This window comes from Ptychodera flava, chromosome 22, assembly GCF_041260155.1.
Source record: "Ptychodera flava strain L36383 chromosome 22, AS_Pfla_20210202, whole genome shotgun sequence".
NCBI lineage: Eukaryota > Metazoa > Hemichordata > Enteropneusta > Ptychoderidae > Ptychodera > Ptychodera flava.
This window is the reverse complement of record NC_091949.1, coordinates 28,505,109-28,526,413: the sequence shown is the minus strand read 5'-3', so window position 1 is coordinate 28,526,413 and position 21,305 is coordinate 28,505,109. Positions and strand designations below refer to the sequence as shown.

General features: G+C 37.0%; 1 long non-coding RNA gene across 1 annotated transcript; it reads left to right on the top strand.

Annotated features, from left to right (window-relative positions):
- The first annotated feature begins 9,831 nt into the window (after positions 1-9,831).
- Positions 9,832-18,815, top strand: LOC139123120 (uncharacterized). The gene is made up of 5 exons (XR_011549600.1): positions 9,832-10,001; positions 14,569-14,685; positions 15,712-15,951; positions 17,746-17,888; positions 18,453-18,815. It is a non-coding gene; the product is annotated as an uncharacterized lncRNA (long non-coding RNA).
- Positions 18,816-21,305: the final 2,490 nt, after the last annotated feature.

Sequence of the window (21,305 nt, the reverse complement as noted above, 5' to 3'; positions counted from 1 at the left end):
TAACGCAGGATACAAATCATTCAGTCTCATTTACAACCCCTGGCAGGGTCTGTTTTGTCTCTATATGATCATAATTTCTAACTGAATTAAGCAGTCACGGGTGTATGACTATGATGTAGATTATGGCTTTGTCCTATTGTTCTGATTTACACCTACTGCCTGAGTTGCAAACATGGAAAAAACTAATTATGTCTACTGTTCTGCAGGTCATTTCCCCACAATCATGACCTGAGATTATTTAATCTAGAACACTCTCAATGTCACTGTCCATCACGACCTTTATTTCGATTAGTCATGTGTGGAACCTTCTAGAAATTCAATTATTCGTGTAAGTGGAGATATTTTTAGAAGCAGTAATTAGCATATCATTAAAGTTATTTATTCTTCTTATATTCTCTTACATGGCCATTTGAGTATAAATAGGTGACTACATTCCTGTTCCTCTCCATAATGTCTATTTTTCTTCGGACTTTGTTTCTGGACCTGTGACTTTAGGTAGTAGGCCTTTTTTGCCTTTTGAAGGGATTCACCATCTCTTGGAAACAACCTTGCCAGGGACAACGTCATCACTACTCCACTTGTAACCGATACGCATAGTTTAAATCATGATCCACAGCCAATTAAGCAATAAATTCCTGATGTATCCTGCATGTGCTGTTACTCGGGCCTTATCAAAGAAAAATTCTGAGAATTAAATATTCTCAAAATTGATGTCACAGACATTGACTTAAATGACACTTTTCACAGTCAGGTGTTCGTTATCCCTCGTGGATTCGAAACTTTCAGTAAAACTTCTGCTCAAAGGTCAGACATTTCTTGATCAAATCTTATTTCAGAACAAAACAAAGACCCAGGCATGTTGTGTTTGTGTTATGGGGTTAAGATGAAGCTGAAACTTCAGATAATCCTCTTTGTTATTATACAAAATCTGGTATTCTCATGCGAAAATGGAGACCTCCAGAGGTCTTGGTTGATGACGATTGGGCTACAAGTCTTAAAATTGTGGTTCCAAAGTCCTATCATGCTGAAATATTGCGCCCGGCCCATGAAACCCCTAGGCTGGCCATATAGGAGTCAAGAAGACCTAACTTAAATTCTCAGTCATTTTTATTGGCATTATCACAGGCAGGATGTAGCACATTTCTGTAAAACTTGTCACACATGTCAAATGGTAGGAAAAGCAAATTAGACCGTTCTAAAGCCCCCTTTACATCCAAGTGCTGCATTTCCAGAACCATTAATAGGATACTTATAGATTGTGGTTCCGAAAACAAGATCAGGAAATGAGTACATGTTGACAATAAGGTGTACATCTACTCGGTTCCCCGAAGCCATACCCCTGAGATACACTTAAAGGCAGAGACTATAGTGAGAGTTTTAGTCAATTTTTTCACTTTATTTGGCCATCCAAAATGTGTCGATCAAGGCTCCAACTTTATGTCTGGAATTTTTCAACAAATCATGAATCAATTAGGCATTAAACACGACAGGTCCTCCGCCTATCACCAAGAAAGTCAGGGTGCTCTCGAGCGATTTCATCAAACCATACAAAATATGGGATGAACGAATAAATTTTTGCTCTTTGCTGTTAGAGGGTCTATTCAAGAGTCTCTTGGTTTTAGCCAATTTGAGCTTGTATCTGGACATACAGTCCATGGCCCACTTAAGCTCTTGAAGAAAAATTCTTATGAGACGATGATGATTGTCTGAATATTTTACAATGTGTATCAGAATTTTGTAAAGAAATTTGCAAAGGCATGTAAACAAGCAAGAGAAAACTTTGAGTCACCCTCAGCAGTCCACGAAAGTAAAGTACGATAAAAACATGTCAAAACGGAAGTTTGAACCAGGTTAAAAAGGTTCTTGTTCTTCTTCCGGTTCCTTGCAAACAACTCCATGCTAGTAACTTTGGGCCATATCTAATTGATAAGAACTTAAGCGATTTAAATTACATCATAATAACCCCTGACAGGCGAAAAAACTGTTATGCCACATAATATACTTAAGCCATATTTGGATAGGAATAATCCTACTGTAACACAAGCTGTCAGTGCAGTCAGTTCAAACCATTATCAAGGTAGCAATAGTTAAACTGACTTGAGTGAAGGTAGTCTGAATTCGAAGCTGGACTCGGTCAAACTCCAGAATTCAGAAATCCTGTCACGTCGGCGACAGTAAGCCTGTGAAACAACATCCATACAGACGAATACAGCGAAAGCAAAATATCTCCAGAAAGAAGTCAAATATTTGCTGGATAATGACTTTATTGAATTCAGTAAAAGTAAATGAAGTTCGCTGTGCATACTTTGCCTAAACCAAATCAAAGGTATCGTATTTGCACAGACTACAGAAAGTGAATATTCTCACAAAGACAGACACTTTCCCGATCACAGAGGTTGATGATTGCATCGGTCGAGTGGGAAAAGCTAAGTATGTGACAAAATTTGATCTACTAAAGGGATTTGGAAAATCTCTCTGACGGATTGTGCTCATGACATATTGACACCAGACAGATAGTTCAACTACAAGGTATGCCATTTGGTGTGAAGAACTCGCCCGAAACTTTCCAATGCATGGTTAATGATATCATATCCAGACTAGAAGAATACGAAGCATACATCATCGATGTTGTCCTGTACAGTTACAGGTGGGAGGAACACATCAGACTCATGTGAAAATTCTTAAGAGACTGGGCAAAGCAATGTTGACTATCAACCTCTCTAAATCTGAGTTTGGTTGCGCAAGGGTGATTTACTTAGGACATACTGTAGGACAGGATGAGGTAAAAACTGTTGAGGCCAAAATCAATGCCATTTCAGGTTTTCCCATACCAACTGCAAGAGACAACTGATGCGCTTTCTCGGTATGTGCTGGTTACTACAGAAAATTCTGTCCAAATTTCTCTGCAATTACTGAGCCTTTGACTAACTTTAATACTTAAAAGAAAGTAAAGTTTGTTGGTCAGAATAATGCCAAAAGGCATTACATACACTATAAGTCATGCTTCAAAGTGCTCCAGTCGTGTCTGCACCAAATTTCAGTTTGAAGATGTAGATGCTAGCAATGTGGCTGCTGGTGCTGTTATATTAAAAGGGCATATTCAAGGGATAGATCATCCTGTTTATTATTTATCACGCAAATTTAACAAATCGCAGAGAGACTACTCTACAAATGAAAAGGAGTGCTTGTCTTTGATATTAGCTTTACAGCATTTGGAAGTTTATCTAACGTCCTCAAATAAGCCAATAGTAGTCTATATTGATCACAACCATCTTCTTTTTTCTGCAGAAATTAAAAGGCAAAAATCAGAGATTGTTAAGATGGAGTTTAATGTTACAGGAGTTTAACCTTAACATTCGACATGTCAAGGCCAAAGACAATTTAATTGCAGATTTCTCCCTCGTATTTAGAGTTTATTGTTGTTCACCCTTTTGATAACACATTTGTAAAAGGAAGATTTGTCTTTCAAAATTTTTTTTAGAAAAGGGTGTGTTATGTGGGTCATCCCCACACTCATGACCTGAGATAAATTAGTCTAGAACATTCTGAATATCACTGTCCTTCACGAGCTCACGTCCTTGAATTTATTCAGTAATGTTTGGAACCTTCTAGAAATTCAATTAGTCATGTAAATGGAGATATTTTAGAGCAGTAATTAGTATATCAATAGAAGTTCTAGATTATTCTTATATTCTCTTACATAATCATGTGGGTATAAATAAGGGACCACACAGTTTATCAGTCAGATATATAAGATTATGTCTCTGACGTGTTATTTCAAGAATTTGGAAACTCAAGCAGTGTTAACTCCAAGATTTTGCGAGACTTTCACAGCGGATTGATTCTGTTGACCTTGTGCAATCTTAAGCCTTCAAAGCAAGCCAATGGACTGTTCAATTTGTCTTAGTGTCGGACTCAACTCTGGAGCTGTGTGCCGTCAAAACAAGATAATTAGCTTGTAAATTTTACAGTTTGTACTTTATCTCCCAACTTAGTGATTATTTTATTTTTTGTAATAAATTTCATTTTAAAAAGAATTGTTGAGTTCACCGTTTTGTTCTTTTTTTCCTCTTATGTAACACTACCAACTTTCAACTTTGTCTTCCTCATTGCCGATTGCCAGCCAGCACCAGGTTTAGAAGTTTTATATTCTGTCTTATAAAATCTACCAGCTTCATCTTGTTCTCTTAGATACTATAAAACCTCTCACTTAAAGGCCGCCTCGAGAAAGCTAGGGATTTACCATCGAGTTCGGACGCGCGTTGTGGAACATTCTCGGCCTAATGAGTGTGTTAGTTACAGAAGCGTTGTTGAAACATTATCTGCATAATTTTTTCCCCTCAAATGAAATCCTATGTAGCCACAGCCTTTTCCCCAAGTTTATTTCAGCTACGTTTATACTAGAAAAATATGTTATCGTAAAAAAACAGTAACTTGCCAGGTGGATTTACCACAAGTAATGAAGTCCTGTCAATGTAAATCAGCAGAATTATTTATCTCGCCGCATGGATAGTTACTTCACGTTTACCGTTTGCTGAGATTTACACAACGAAATTTGCACAAAATGTCGTTAAAATTGTCATCAAGAGTGTGAGCAACTTGTGAAATAATTACAATGACATCAAATTAGTCATTTCGTGAAGCAAAATTAACTACTGAATTATGAATGCAAGTTGAGCAACATTCTTCACACGTACACTTGGTAAGGGGGACGACCGATCCATAAAATACAGAACTTGCAAATTCAGGATATCACAAAAGAATAAGATTTCTATGAATCTCGTGTAAGCTATTGTGATACCTGTATTTTAGCGTTTGCTGCTTGTAGGCTTGTTGGGTTACCTAAAAAACTCATGAGTTTATCTTTGAGCAATCTATGTACAAAGTGTTTGATAATATGCGAGAAAAATTAATGAAAAACCAAGTGCATCTTCCCTGTTGAGGAAATCAAACTAGTTCTTCTCAATCTTACGATGTCACGTGACTCAACGAATATGCCTAAGGCCTTTATCGAGACACGTCCAGCAAACTCATTGGCCATAAAGAAACCTACGGACAAAAGTTTTAACTGTTCTGATGTATTTTAAGACTTTGAATATAGAAAAACGGTCTTCTGTTACTCTGCCTGGAACTATCGGTATATACAAGTTCCTCTGTAATTTTAAAAGTACATTTACAAACAGTACATCCGTTTCAGAGCAAGCATGTCAAAACTCGACCAATCACGCCTTCCACGAATGTAGAATCTGAAAATTCTATGTCGCTATTGGCCTCCGACGAAGTCATTCTAGAAACACTTGTCACATTTGACTCCCTTTAATTCTTTTGAAACTGCATATACACACATGCGGACTCAATTCAGAGAGCATACAGAATACAGAATACTTAGAACGGAAAACGGCATAAGGTTCTTAATAAGGGAGCCTTCAGTAATTACAGTGGGGTGGGTCGAGGGAATTTCGCGCACACCTGTACCGTAAAATGTGACCCTCCCCTATCCTCCTGTCGAAAATGTGACTCTCCCCTTTTCCCAAATTCTAGAACTTGACCCTCCCCCCTACCGCTGCGGTATTCTCCCCAGGAATAACTGTAAAAGTATCAGCTAATTTACATAACAATTGGTTGAATTGTTATGTTAGGGATAAATTACAGAGGGGAGGTGTAGTGTTTTTTTGAGGGACAGTCACAATTTATCACACAAGAATTTTTGAAGAGATATGGTATTTCATACATATGAGGGAGGGTCACCATATTTTGTGGAACTATAAGAGGCAAGATAAGGCTGATTTAGTGCTTCATCAGAAAATATCGAATCATAATACATGGAATCTATCAGGCAAAATAGTGACAATTTTCCCCACTAAAACATGCTATATCTGCTATATTACATTTGTTTTATAATTTATTTAAATGTACTTTGCTTGAATTGGGAAGTAAAATGAGCATTTGTGTACAAGAAATTGATTCTGAATTTCATCTAAAGTTGGTTCACTATGCATGGCGGTCTATGATGAAACTATGAATAATTTTTTCATTACAAAATTAGATAAATCTTTGCATTTATATATGCTTGATTATTTACATTATTGTTTCTTAATTTGACTAGAGTGGTAACAAGTTCATGGTCGTGCAAGAAATTTGATTTTAGAATTTCACGAAAATGTCGATTCACTATGCATGGAGGTCTATGATGAAACTATGAATATTTTTTTTAGTCCCCACGGACACCGTCCGGGGGGACTTATAGGTTTGGTCATGTCCGTGCGTCCGTGCGTCCGTGCGTCCGTGCGTGCGTCCGTCCGTTCACGCAGATATCTCAGAGACGCTGGAGCGATTTCGTTCAAACTTGGTACAAGGATAGTACCATACCTCATACAGATGCACGTCGATTTGTTTCACAATGCGATCAAATTTGGCCGTGGTAGATTACTTTTTAGTTTTCACCTCCATAGACTCCCATGTTTAAGGCAGACCATAGACTCCCATGTATAAGGCAGACCATAGACTCCCATGTATAAGGCAGACCATAGACTCCCATGTATAAGGCAGTCCATAGACTCCCATGTATAAGGCAGTCCATAGACTCCCATGTATAAGGCAGTCCATAGACTCCCATGTATAAGGCCAAGACAAATAAAAATTTAGTTTCTCATCGTATTCATATTGCAAAAAGGATGCAGTGACACAGTTTTTAGTCCCCACAGATAAAGACCAGGGGGCTCATAGATTGGGTCATGTCAGTCCGTGAGTCCATCCATGTGAGTCCATCCGTTCACGCAAATATCTCAGACACTTTGACAAAATGTCACGTGACCTTGGTGACCTTTGACCTCAAATATACATATTTGTCCATAACTCAGTAACCACAAATGGTAAACCTTTCATATATGGTATAATGGGACACCCTATGACGCCGCATATTGTACCTCATTAATTATGTGCATATCTAATTTTCAGCGAGCCAATAGAGCCAGAGGTCTGATTTTTGGTATGTAGGGATAACTTAGCATTACAATTTTTTTGACAAAATGTCGAGTGATCTCAATGACCTTTGACCTCAAATATACATATTTGTGCTTAACTCAGTAACCACAAGTGTTACACTTCATATTTGGTATGATGGGACACCTTATGACGCCACATATTGTACCTCATTAATTATGTGCATATCTAATTTTGAGCGAGCCAATAGAGCTAGAGGTCTGATTTTTGGTATATAGGGATAACTTAGCAATACAATTTTTTTGACAAAATGTCACGTGACCTCGGTGACCTTTGACCCCAAATATACATATTTGTCCATAACTCAGGAACCACCAGTGCTACACCCTTCATATTCGTATGATGGAACACCTTATGACGCCACATATTGTACCTCATTAATTATGTGCATATCTAATTTTGAGCGAGCCAATAGAGCTAGAGGTCTGATTTTGGTATATAGGGATAACTTAGCAATACAATTTTTTTGACAAATGTCACGTGACCTTGGTGACCTTTGACCTCAAATATACATATTTGTCCATAACTCAGTAACCACAAGTGTACACCCTTCATATATGGTATGATGGGACACCTTATGACGCCACATATTGTTCCTCATTAATTATGTGCATATCTAATTTTGAGCGAGCCAATAGAGCTAGAGGTCTGATTTTTGGTATGTAGGGATAACTTAGCAATACAATTTTTTTGACAAAATGTCACGTGACCTCGGTGACCTTTGACCTCAAATATACATATTTGTCCATAACTCAGGAACCACAAGTGCTACACCCTTCATATTTGGTATGATGGGACACCTTATGACGCCACATATTGTACCTCATTAATTATGTGCATATCTAATTTTGAGCAAGCCAATAGAGGTAAATATATGTTTTTTAGTATATAGGAATAGACAATAGGATAGAAATCTTTTGACAAAATGTCATGTGACCTCGATAACCTTTTACCTAAAGTACACGATTATGTCAATAAATAAGTAACCACAAGTGCTATGTCCTTTATATTTAGTAGGATGGGAGACCTTATGACAACACATGCTTTACCTCGTTAATTATGCCCATATATAATTGTGGGCAAGCCAATAGAGCTAGCGGTCTGAATTTGGCATATATGGATTAATTAGCAATACAATGTTTTTCTTCAAAATGTCACGTGACCTTGATGACCTTTGACCTTATATATGCATATATATGCATAACTCAGTAACCACAAGTTCTTTACGCTTCAATTTTGATAGGATAATAGACCTTAAGATGTCACATCTTGTACCTCATTTATTATGCACATATGTATTTCTTGGCTGGCCAATACAGCTAGAGGTTTGATCTTTTTTCCCGATTTAGAACATAACTTAGACATGCCTCTTGTTTCAAATTGGGAACAATGACATAGACCTATGTGTCCATAGATCTGAACATACACTTTAGTGATACTTCTTAATGACCTCATTTCCCTGCCCCATCAAGACTAATACTCCTATTACAAGTGGGGACTATGTCATTGTCAATGACTTGTTTATTACAAAATTAGATAAATCTGTGCATGTATGTGCGCTTGATTATTTATATTAATGTTTTTGATTAAACTAGAATGGTTATAAGTCCATGGTTGTGCAAGGAATTTGATTGTGGAATTTCACTGAAAAGTTGATCTACTGTACATGGTAGTCTATGAGAGAAATATGCACAATTTTTTCCAATATAAAACTGACAATATCTTTTCATTTACGTACATTTTATAATTGATATACACTTTTCCACCTGTTGCATATGTTTTTTGTCTCTTGTCTTTAGCAGTTTTAACTGTTCAAGGTGTTTAATGTAGGATACCACTGCATCTTCTTTGCTTGTGAAACTTGTGCATAATGTGTACATACTTTGTTGGTGATTTCGTATTCAGGAAATATCACACAGATAATCAAAGTTTTGACCATGAAATCACGTCCTGTCGAAAGTGACCCTCCCCCAAGATAGGTTTATAAAAAGTGACCCTCCCCTTGAACTGTTTTCTAAAAAGTGACCCTTCCCCCAATTTCCCCCCCCCCGTGTAATTTCTGAAGGCTCCCTAATAAAGGAAAGGAAATTACATGGCAGGTAATTAAAATGAACAAATTACACTAGAGGCAAACTCCTGATATGCAGTGCAGAATGCACACCTGTACTACAATTAAATGCAAACAAAGGCAACTTGCACGCACATACCGAAGACAAAAGCACACAATCAAAGGAAATTTTTTTAAACATATTTTGTGCAAGACTGTAATACAACAGACAAAGAGATCTATTAAAACATATATTTCAATGACAATAAATGATATCAAAACAAACCATTTGAACTGCTGCATAAACTAGAATTTTAGCTTAGAGTGTAACTAATTGATCAAAATGCTTTCATCATTTATTAATCACAAATGTATGACTGAGCTCCCTCTAACGAACACAATTTCCGCACATCTCGCTGAAGTACACGTTTGCAGTTTTGAGATCGGCGAATGTTGCTTTATCTTAAAATGTGTGCAGTATTACACCTTTCGACCAGTGGCCTCCATCTAGTGCAATTTCGGAGGTGTAAAGTTCTATGCAAATGAGAACAAGTGTAGCGAAGTGTAGCGACGCTAAATTAACACTATACTTGAAAACTTAATGTGTTAGGAGTGTTGGTTTATATTTTATGAAAGCATTCTGTAAAATTTGTACATTCAGTTTCTTTGATGTATTGTACAAATAAAGCCAAGAGTGGCGTACTTGATTGTTTGTCATGGAAGGATATGCCTGTGTAAAGCGGACCTACTGTCACAAACGCTCGGTGACCCCGTGACCGAAGACTGTACGAGGAATGCCCAGGCGGAACTCGCCGAAGTCACTTCATTATGCGGCCCCGCGGTCGATCGCGTATGAGTTGCGTTTTGTTACATCGTACTGCAAGTCTCACCATTGTAGGGTAGCAGCTGATGATCACGTATTTTCCTCGACTGGCGAAGTCCTTTCTTCCACGTAAGTAACAGTATGCTGCCGCTTAATATAGCTCTCTGCCTGGCATAGCTCCCGGGGCATAGCTGCAGTACAGTAAGTTCGAGGTTTTGCCTGGGTATTTGGGTCGGACGGCAAATCTGGTTTTGTCGTCCAACCCAGATACCCAGGCAAAACCTCGAGCTTCTGTACTGCAGCTGTGCGTGGCACTGCTGTAGCAGTGTGTGTAAAACTGCACAGTGGCTCGAGGTTTTGCCGTCCGACCCAAATACCCAGGCAAAACCTAAAGCGCGAGCTGCTGTACTGATACTGCAGCTGGTCAGCCTCAACACGTACAGCATGCCACGCAGAGTTGCTGTATTGATATTGCAGTGAGATCGCAAGTGGTGTTTTGTCAATCATCATGTGTTGTTACAACATACAGTCACACGAAACGTACAAACGTATACTATATTGTCAGTAGACGCCTGCAGAGAAGACCACTTTATTGCTGAACCGCCGAGAAACGAAAGTTCTGCACGCAGAGGTTTAATAATCACAGCATGGCTATATCTATAGCTCTGCGTTGCAGGGCGCTGTATGTGTTGCCGGCCTTTTACGGCCGTATAACGCCGGTAACACACCCCAGGGCTCGAAATTAACTTTTTTCTCTTGTAGTCCCATTGCATTGGGCTACCATTTTCTGAAGTTGGTAGCCCAGTGACAAGGTCTGGTAGCCCATGCATGAATGAAGATTTTTTTGTGAAGGATATTTTTATTTATATCTAGACAATGAAAGATTTATTTTTCATGATTCTATTCAGGAAGTGAATTTTCTAGTCATTTGACATCAATACCCGTACCCGCAGATCATCATAGCCTTAGGAGAACGGTGACGCCTCAAAGTTTGACAACCTATTCACACATACGCAGAGCTTGTATGCAATTTTGCAGTGCTGTGGTGGGATCTGGAGGCTGTGTTTACAAACATCAGGGAAGGTGACAAGCTGCTATTGTAATTTTGAAATTTACTGATGCTACACAGGACTGGAGATTCTCATGATTCATTATGATAATTGTACCGCTGTGATTCCCCGGGAAGGCAAAAATATCCCCCATGTTTAGACAGATTCACAGACTGTTGTAAAAATTCTGAAAACATGTTTATAACACCATTCCTCTCTATCCCCATTTTTAAATTAGTTGGAAAATTATGCTTGAGTAAGATTGAGATTATATGTCATGCATATTTATTACCTGACGTCATATGAATTATTTATCGCTACTGAAACCCTGCAAGGTTTACAAGTCTGTGGGGAAAAGCATTCACCCCACTATCTGAGCACCAGCCCACCACCTAGCCTTGCAGTCTGCAGAAGTTTATTCCTTCAATTTATTAATTTTTGATATTTATATGCCCACAGACTTGGAGCAAGTCTACAGAGTGCAAAAATGTAGTCAGTTTTGTATTGGAAAAAATTGTTCCTTGTTCTATTGGCAGCCTTGTATACATGGAGTGCATTTGGGGAAATTCCAAAATTTAATTTCTTGTACATAAATGCCCTTATCACACTTATGTTAACCATATTAATTCATGATTAATGTAATTAATATTTAGAAATAATGGGTGATGCCCTGACCATTATTATTCATTTATGGCCAAGGGCAAGCGGAAAGTCAAGAATTAACAAGGCTTGGCGAGCATGCTTATTTTGGCTTTCAGTCTTGCCCAAGCGTATAGATAAATGTTAATGGTCGAGGCAGAGTCTTGTATTTTCATGATATTATCAACAAACCCTAGAAAACCATCAAGATTTACAAAAATTTCCCATGTGAAAATAAAGCACACCTAGCAATGGTATACCACGAGATTTTGACCAGTTCACGACATATATGCACGAGCGATAGCGAGTGTATATATGGAGTGAACTGGTCAAAATCTCGTGGTATACCGTCGCTGGGTGTGATTTATTGCTATTATATCATAATAGTATATTGAAATTGTGGTGTGGAACGTCAAAAAACGGATTTTTGCTCAAGCTGAGAGCTCGAGCGTGTGCCAGCCGTGGTATATCGCCAATATACCACGGTTCTTTTCGCGTCTCGACCAATCGGATCGCTGTATTTACACCATCAATATACTGGTTTGATATAATATATATTATTGCCTAAATATATGGGTTTATGTGCCCGAGAACAGGTGACAATATGCCTGACGCCAGGAGGGCAAATTGTCTCCTGCTACGAGGGCACATAAACCCATGTATTCAGGCAACAATATTTTTATTACATGCCTCTTCATGGTTACAAATGCTATATGACATTTACAATGTAGTTATATGCAGGACATTTCAAACAATTTACCATTATCGACCAACATCAAACGGATTTTAACGAAAGTAAAAAAAAGTGTGTGCATGTATATTTTACATCTATCATTAAGCGTCTACTTAGATGTAGAACAACATTGAAGTGCTTCACTGGCCTGGGTCACCATGGAAACCAGTCAGTACATCGTTAACCGACCCACTAACTACCCAGATATTCCTTTTCAAATCAATTCACTGATTTGCACTCACATCAAGGCATGTAATAGGCAATGCACGGTCATGCCCACCCTAAAAATTTGGCAAATCTGGAGATTTTTTTAAAAAGTATAATTTGGCCCACAAGTGCTTCATTTGTTTTTGTAATTGATTATTAGCTCCCGTATATGCATATGTATATATGCAAATGGGAGGTATTCTTGTATGGTGGAAAAATTTCGTCTGTATGTATGTATGTATGTACGTATCTCAGTCACGCTTGTACAAATTGTATTGATATTGTCATATTTGCAATGTTGGGGCAATTTTCCCAATTTTTGATAATTTTTTTTTTATCCAAAAACTACTGATTTGATAGCTTTGATATTTGGTATACAGGTATCTAAGATTAATCTCAATATAATGTATTGAAAGTATGTTGAAACTGGCAATTTTTTTTTTATTTTGGGGGCAATTTTTGCCTTTTTTGGTCAAAAATTTTTTCTCCTAAAACTTCTGATCTGGTAGCTTTGATATCTAGTGTACAGGTTACTAGGGTTTACGTTAATTAGATATATTTAAAATTAGGATGAAATCTGCAATTTTGTATTTTGGGGGCAATTTTTCTCATTTTTGGTCAAAAAATTTGTTTCTCAAAATTTACCAGTCTGATTGCTTTGATATTTAGTAAACCGGTTCTTAGGGTTTTTGTTAATAAGATATATTGAAATTAAGTTGAAATCCGGAATTTTGAATTTTTGGGGCAACTTTGTGAAACTCTCAGTTTTACTGGGATATCTTTCATTTTGTATTTTTAAGATTTTTTGGGGTAATTTTATACCTACTAGAACTAAGAGTATATAATGTGGTGATTTAGTATGGTAAACTGTATTTGGTGTTGAAATGCAGTAAAAAAATCCTGGCAGATTTTGAAAAAATTCCAAACAAATGCCAATAAAAAATTCAGCCAGAGAAGGTTTGACAAAAAGAAAAGATGGGAGAGTGGGGAAAACAGAATGTACAATGGATCGGATAAAAAAGATAATGTACCTCATCGATCTTTCAGACACCATCCCTTATCAAATGGTCCACCCCGATGTATTTTTGCACACAATTAACCATGCAGTGTATTTTAGTTTAAGATGTCAAGTTAATTAAGGATTTGAAAGGAATAGTCAAGTTCACCACAGTTTAACTTTATCTCTTGTGTCATCATCCTTGTGTAATTGGTTAAGTTTGTAAGTTGTTCCATATGTGGATGCACCAGCTGTTCTGGAAGAAAACAATGTTTACTTTTCCCTGTAGGGTTTCTGAGTTGATGATTGTATGTTGAAATTTCTCCATGTATCTGGTGTATGGGCAAAGTGTAAACATTGGTTGCATGTTATGTATTTCAGTCTATGTCAAATATTGTAAATGAAAAATCAAGAACAGTTTGCTGTGCGCTTGTAAAAGATAGCATATTTGTCAATACATAAACTGCCTTGCAGATTGATTGTCTTAAAGATTATCACAGAAGTTGAAAAGGAAAAGAAACTAATCAAATTGCTGTAACGTATTCACTCTCAGTGCCTGTATAGGCCTATACTTAACTATTTTATCATTACATTCAGCTGTTTGTTATATCTTTATCACTCTCCATGGGCCAAGGCACACTTGGGGTCAATGTCATCACTCTGTGCCAGTCTGTGTATGTCAGTCTGTCTGTATGTATGTCCATGTTTCATACAATTGTTGACTTGTTTTGATAACTTATATGGGAGCGAACAGTGATGTTGTCACTATTTTGATCTTTGTACAATTGACAATTTACATGTTTGCTGAAAAGTTACAATGTTAGCATTATTATTCATTTTCACGGACATAAAAACAAACCATTGCTGTGTATTTGTGGTCAGTCACATGGTTCAGCTCGACCAATTAAATGAGATGTATATAGCATGGAATACATAATGAATGAGTGAATGATTTTACTAATCATTTGACCCATATATTCATGATTATAAAGTTGAGTATCCATTGTACAGACAGTGAGGAATAGGATTATCTGCAAGATTCTAATTGTATTCATTGATATTTGCCTACAGCTGTAAGTATACCTCACGTACCCTGGTCGTAAAGCCTCAGAGGTACATGTATGTGAAACTTAGAAGGAACAAGAAGCAAAAGATGGATAACTGATCTTTAATAAAATCCTTCATCAGGTAAGATTTGTTTTAAATTTTTAATTATTTTTTATTTTTAATTTCCTGCACATGTCTCATTCATTATCAGTTAAGCTTTTCGCATGCTCTGTTTTATTTGGCGGATACTTTCTTCAACATCAATTGCTTTGTACATAACTTATGTAATACATGTAAGTATTTTAGAATATGCGTCTTTAGTGTGGTCTTCTTGGCAAAAAAAAACAACAGGACAAAATAAAGCAAGTGCAAATGAAATTCATGAAGTTCCTTTGTTTCAAACATAGCATCCTTACAGCCGAAATAATTATGAAGAATTCTGCAAGCGTTTGAACCTTTGGCCTCTTTATCATTGGAATTATTTATATTTTTTTAGAAATATAAGAATAATGTGTATGATTGTCCCCAGTCATGTTTCATATTAATTTGATGTTCCTCAGTAAACTACATGTACTAGAACCCGCATTGTTTTTTAGACTCGCAGTATAAAACTCAATGTATTTAGGTACTTGGCTCTTCAAAGATATATGGCTACTCTAAATGAATTGTGCATTTCCAGCCCTGCCATTGACATCACTTTATCTTGTCAAAGTTTCAGATGCCTGGTCAGAATGTCATGCTTAAATATGTACATATTTTTAATGGTTTCATATAGTTTGTTGTGTTGTTTATTGTTTTATTGTACCTTATGCATTTATATTTTTATGTATATTTTATGGAGCCTGTTAATGTGACTTGTTCCTGTTGGTCTTCCTTTGAAATAAATATATAAATAAATATATTGCTACTTGCTTGAATACACGTCTTGACCTACATTATGTACCTGTTTCCTTTAAAAAGGTCCACAATCACCAGTGAATACAATGGGTTTGGGGCAAAGTTATAGTTTAATTAAAATTACAGAAGTCATAAACAATCAAGTTGTCTTATCTTGCATATAAAAAGCCATATTTTAGAATGAACTGATGTAAACTAATGTCAGCAACTTGCAGGAGATAATATTTACATTGCATGCTTCAAGTTAATGTTTTCTTTTCACCTAATCAGATTCAAGATCCCTTGCTGAGACAGTGCATACTGGGCAATGACAACCAGGTGAAAAGCAACATAGTGACAATACCATCCTCCATTGCAAAGCATATACACAGTGTGTGGCTATGCAAACAGCCAAAACTGAACAGAGATCGTGGTGTTGACATCAATGCAGAGCAAAAACCTGTGGAATTGAGGGAGTCTTTCATCAATATATATACTTTCCTAAGACAATGGGTCCTTGCTGTGGCACAGGTTTGTACTTACACTGTTCAGTGTTTCCACTGGCTAAATTTTCCCCTAAGCCATTATGGCTAATTGAGACCAAAATTGATTAGCCAAAACTATAGCTAACTACTCCTACCCTGCAACTCTGCGGACAGCCTGTGCAATTATCTTTTTTGCTTACTTGTACTCGAACACGACTTAGCATGTCACAGTGTGCTGCTTGTTGTTCAGCATTGTAAACATTCAACTGGACAACATCCTAGTTATATCTTCATGCAAATTTATGACCTATGCCTATCCACAATACAGTGTTATATTCAGTACTTTTACACATCATGGCAGAAAGTGACCCCTGCCTATATCCACAAATACATGTACACGGTATGGAAGATAACCCGGGCCTATCCTCAATCCAAATGCATTCACATGGTATGGAAGATGGCACAGACATATCCACAATACACATAATATATAAAATGCAATGGAAGATGACCTAGGCCAATCCACAATACACATACATGCACACAGTATGTACATGTAAGATGACTCGCCTATGTAGAATACAAAATGGGAGATGACCAAGGCCTATCATCAATACAAACAGTCTGTACCTGTATCGTATTCAGGATAGGCGTGGGTCATTTTCAATAAAATATGTACCGTTATTGTATTCAGGATAGGCCTGGGTCATTTTCCATAGCAGGTACCTGTATGTGTATTCTGGCTAGCCCAGGGTCACCTGCGATGCTGAATAATTGTTTTGTGGATAGGCCTAGGTCATTGTATTTGCATAGGTTATAACATTTACATGAAGTTAGGCTCAGGACGTCATCCAATTGACAGTTTACCATGCTGCACTCATTTATAGCTGCCTCTGAGGTTGCCACAGAAGTGTTCTAAGGTGCCGGTTTTTGAAACACTGGTTTCATTCTGTTCACCACCCTTGCTGTCATTGGCTGCTGCTGTCTGCTTAGTTTTTGAAAATACACTGCAATCAGTGTTTCCTGACTATGTTAGAAGCATTGTTTACAAAGCACTTGTCATCATAAAATAACAAGGTCATTGCATGCAGCCATCTGAAAGCATGGCATATCACTTGTTACTGATTATAATAGTTTTCTGAGACTGCACACTAAAGCGAGGAAAGAATGACCACCCAGGGATGTTGAAAAATATCTCTGCCTTTTAACTACACTCTCGATCAGCCCCCTGAAAAATAGCACTAACCAGTTTTGCGAAGGATAGTTGAAAAATATTTCCCAATCTGCAGACATTTCATTTCCCATTTCACGCTCTTGCGAGTGGCAGCGGAAACACTGCTGTTGTCATACACAGTTGTAGTTCTTTTTAAAATACCCTCTTGAGTAGATCAAATGTATTACACCTCTACTAGTATTTAATCAGTAATTTTGTTGTGATAATCATGGCTTACACATTTTTGGTGAAGTTATTTTCTCTTTTTTAGCTGAATTTGCTAAAAAATTTTCTTTAGACTTGGCACTCTATGAATTGCCTAGTGAAATGCAGATGATATGATAAATGCACATGACTAGACATTCAATACATGTAGCTTCATTCGTAGGATCCATAGAACTGTTATGATGAAATATATTCCAATGAGAGAATACATCTGGTATGCACACGTGATTTATAACGTTTACATGTGTGTAATGCTTATCATCATTAGGGTTAAGGACATACAGAGTGTTTACAATTCATCCCAGCAATACATCCCATCATCAAATGTATTTTAATCATTCCGGTTATCATTGTCATTTAAAGAGTTATAAGTAATCATGAGTCTATCTGTTTACAATTCAGGATCAGCAGTGAATGCTGCAATATCAAGGATGAGAAATATCATTGACCTTGACAAAGAGCGTTAAAGACAAAGTGGAGGGCTTTGAATTGGACTTGGACCATGACATTATAACGAAAGATGAATGGAAATGATCAAACAACAGGTAAATTTCTTCCATTTCAGTCCTTGCACCCAAGTATATGTACACAAGTGACTGTTGCAAAGATTTGCTGGAAGTGGTATCTTGTAACTTGCACAAAGTGTTTATGTTAGTTGTCTTTATATAGCTACACATGTATAGCATCTTTACAATTACAAGAATACTAATTAGAAACACAGGTTCACAAAAACATAAGTGATACATTGCTGTATTTTAATTGACATTGCCAGCAGCAACTATGCAGGTGCATCAGCTTAACACTAATCCATCCAGAATTATACACAACATGCATGTGATAGCAATCCTCATTCTTAAACTGTGCAGGACATTGGTTGTAGCCAATCTATTACATATGACATGAGCAAGAAGGAAAAAGTGTGGTTGAGATGTCTAGGTTAGAGAAACATGCATATAGCGGAGACAAAAATAAATTTATTGTTCTTTGGACACAAGAATTCTTGGATATGTAACACACAAATAAACTAACTTTTTTGTGAAGAGAAATTATTATCTTCCATGATTGGTCCATGATTGTCTTCCATGAGTTTATTATTATTTCTATGTTAGGGAACAGGTGTGTATATCCATGCAGAAGAGGAAGCAAGATAAATCCAAAACCGACTTCAAGGCAGCATTTTACCACGCAAAGAAAGGAACCAACTACCAGGGACAGTTGTCTCAAGATGAAGACAGTGGGATTGCATCTCCATTTGTAGAGGATTTCCTATTAGTCAGTATGGTGGACAGACGTGAACCCTTACACTGCTCAGCACACAGATTGTATGTACATGTATGTTGGGATCAAAAACTCCTAAACCACTACACCTACCACAGACAAACAGTGGGCAACTTAACAGATATAACCCGCAATACTAAGCATCATCATATTACAGCTAGTACACAGAACTGTTTAAGGTAGTCCAGCTCAAAGAGAGGAAAAATTCAACTTTCAGAGCACTGAGAAAACACAATTATTATTTCATGCCTCGGATCCCCTCAGTATCATGGTGATCTCTGTAGTATAATAACAAACCTGTGGGTAATTGTCACCTGTGATGATTGTTTATATCACTTTTTCTGCTCCAGAGGTGTACATGTCAATCAGGACCCAGATTTACATATACTGGTCAATAACATTGCAATGTGCACATGTATGATATATATAGGTACTTTGTTTCCCAGTAAGCTTTCAGAAGAAGAACAAGAAACTAGAGTTGATATTATAAAATTTGTGAAAAATTCATCAAAAAGATACAGCTACACTGCAGCCCAATTTCATTGGAAGCTGTCATTATTTACAGCCTAAGGGGGGTGGGGGGTGGGGGGTGGGTGGGGGGTGGGGTGGGATGTTGGAGGAATTTTGTCGGAAACTAAAATTTCAAGTACCCGCCCCCCCCCCCCCCAAAAAACCATGATGAACTTGAGTAACCCCCCTCTCTTACATGGAAATTTTGACTGACCCCCTCCCCCTCACTTTTGAAAACTTAAATTTCAATACATGTATTTTATATAATTTACATAAATACAGCAATAGTAAAGACCATTCAAATCCTAGTGTACCCTGCTAGATAATCATTGGTTATCTCATGACGGTTGAAAAGGTGAAACCAACAAAATGAAATTCAAAGTCACAACAAAACATAGATGTCAAAGGTCACACTATAACCAGTATACAACCACATACAGTATTGTTTAATATGGATGGGTATCATAACAGGGTCCTCACTGGGATATCTGATAGGATAGACTTTGAAAGTACTGATTGAAGAACATGCGGAAGGCTGATTGGGAAAGTGTCCGACGGGCTTGCTCATCTCCCTTGCATGGAAAAATTTGAGAAATTGTAGTGGTGCATTGGTACAGTTTGGCGTAATCTCAGAGGTGTTTTCAATGTGTAATTTTACTGAGTAAAAATTTTTAGAAATTGATGTGTGAAGTGGTGCAATCTGAGAGGTACGTGTTTCAATACATTTTGCACCAACGTTTCAATACATTTTGCACCAAAAATTGAGTAACCGCCTTCTTTCTCTCAACATTTTGAGTAACCCCCCCCCCCATAGCTTCAATATTTTGAGTGACCCCCTTCATATTCCTCTGACCCCCCCCAGCTGTAAACAATGATGGCTTCCAAGGAGATATATCTTCAAGCTTGTGCGATATGGATTTCAGGCAATGTCAACTTGTGGACAGGGTACAGAGATTTATGTTGCAGATTATTGCAAATTGGACTAACTCGTGAATACAGTACATGAAGTCCCATTCCATTATCAAGAGCAAAAGCTGAAAACTACATCTGAAGCTTGCTTTGGAGATCAAAATTATTGCTTGTAATAAGTTAAAATTCATGTTATCAGAAAATCACAAGCACACCTTTAGCAGTCTGACAAGCTTATGAAAAATAGAGATTTACAAGTATATATGTTATCATTACTTGTTTACTTGTATTCCAAGGAATATAACTTTAAAAAGAACAGACATGGAATCAAATGGTTAAATTCTATTTTAGCTCTGCAGTTAGTGTGAATGAGCTTATTTTTAGCTACTATAGTCTATAGAAGCTATTGGGATGGGTATCCGTCTGGCGTCCGTCTGTATGTATGTATATGTATGTCTAATTGTGAGGCGTCCGTCCTCTCAAATATCTTGAGAACCACCATACTTACTGATTTGATATTTGTTGTGTAGATGAAAAATATGATTTTGAGAAACCAATTTTTCAAGTTTTTGATATTGTTGAAAATATCCAAATTAGTGCCAAAAAAGGCGTTTTTGGTAAAAAAATCTTCTTCTTAATAACCGCTGGTCAGACAGCTTTATTATTTGTTATAAAGATCCCTAGGGATAACCCAACTTAGATTTGTTCAAATTGTGATGATATATGCAAATCTGTATTTTTAAGGAATTTTTTGGTTATTTTTGGTCAAAACTTTATTTCATCAAAACCGCTCATCTGACAGGTTCCTACAGATAAACTTATATGATATATTGAATATATGACGAAATCTGCAATTTTGTTTTTTGGTGCTATTTTTGCCATTTTTGGTCAAAAAATGTGTTCTCAAAAACTACTTGTCTGATGCCTTTGATATCAGGTATACAGGTTCCTAGGGATTGTCTTAGTGTGATATATTGAAATTTGATGAAATCTTCAATTTTCGTATTTTTTGGTCAATTTTTGCCATTTTTGGTCAAAATATTTGTGTTTCAAAAGTTACTCATCTGATAGCTTTGATATTTGGCAGACATGTTCTTAGGGATGATCTTAATGTGACATTGTGAATTTTTACAGCTGTCCTGAAATGAGCTAGCAAAGATTTCCACCCTCTTCATCAATAAGTGTCAGAAATAGTCTCTACACTCTACATAACACAGCTGAGCTCTATCCACTGCCATTTCACTTGCTTACAAATGAGAACTTTT